Below are 1,552 nucleotides of genomic sequence, written 5' to 3' on the forward strand. Positions count from 1 at the left end.
ATTTCGTCAAAAAGGTCGTAATAATATTTTTCGCGAAAATCTAATTGTTCATTGAGCAGCATTGATGATTTGGTTTTCAAATGAGCATATATCTCGATTTCTTCTAGGATATTCATAAGTAAGCCTTTATTTGCATAATGAAGAACTTGTAAATTCTGTTGTACTGTCCCCTCAGCATGATTATTGAATGTTATATGATGACCAAAAACAGACTTTGTTTGTGAGGTACCTGACATATGTTCTTTGTACCTTATTGCAAAATTTCGACCTGTTTGGAAGATATATATTTTCTCACAGTCTCTACATTGGATCTTGTACACTCCTGATCTGGTAGATTTTCCATTATCTTTATTTACGGTATGTCTTAATTTTTGTTGTAAAGTATTGTCAGTTGTAAATGTTATTCCAGAATTTTTGAATAAGTTAGTGATTCTATCTGAAATGTTTCCCATATATGTCATCTTCATATATTTTGGATTACTTATTAGTGGAGTACTTTGTGATTGTTGTACTTTATTAAAAATGATATCTACCTGTCGTGTGTCGAAAGAGTTGGTTTTTGCAATTTGTTTCAAGATGGTCATTTCCTTTTTGATCTCATTAGCTTCTAGCGGTAATTTTAGTATTCGGTGTATCATAGACTTAAAAAATGCATTTTTATACTTGTCAGGATGACATGATGTAGCATTAATAATAACATCAGTGGTTATAGGTTTCCTGTATATGGTGAATAAATGTTTCCCGTTGTTATTAGTTATAGTGAGATCTAGGTAGTTAATAGATTTTCGATTTTCATGCTCAACTGTAAATTGTAACTTCGGATGCATAGAGTTTAATTTTATAGCAAGTTTCTCAATATCGTCTTTTGAACCATTATAAAGTAATAATGTATCGTCTACATATCGCTTGTAATATATGATTCTATTTGCGATATCAGGTTTATTTTTCAGGAATTGCGTCTCAATGTGGTTTACGAAAATGTCTGCTACTGTCCCAGCCAAAGAATTTCCCATTGCTAAGCCATCTTTCTGACAATAGATTTTAGTATTAAACGAGAAATAATTGTAATCTAAAGTGCATTCAAGTAGTTCTATAAGTTCGATTATTTCGTCTTTAGTCACATTTTTGTATTGTATTAAGTTATCCCTAATTATATTAATCGTCTCAGTAATTGGTATATTTGTATATAAATTTTTAATATGTAATGAGGCGAAATTTGCACTAGTTGGAATGTCTATATTGTGGATTTGTTGTGTTAGTTCATAACTATTTCAGATTTAATCCATAAAATACCACTCTTTTGTTGTACATATGTTACATTTCTAGATTTGGATTGAATATTGATTTTAGCATATTTTGGTATGATATGTTCCATGAGGCAAGTTTTATTAAATTTAATTTTCATACCAAGTTTCATAATTTTGGTTCTAATATTTCTAAACCTTTTTGTAATTTCCAAACATAACGTAATCAAGACTGAACCTTAATCTAAACATAACAATTAATTGATCACTGTATTCCAAAAATGTTTACCAAAATTGTGCAAAGTTTG

Source organism: Schistocerca nitens, chromosome 4 (genome assembly GCF_023898315.1).
Source record: "Schistocerca nitens isolate TAMUIC-IGC-003100 chromosome 4, iqSchNite1.1, whole genome shotgun sequence".
Taxonomy (NCBI): Eukaryota; Metazoa; Arthropoda; class Insecta; order Orthoptera; family Acrididae; genus Schistocerca; species Schistocerca nitens.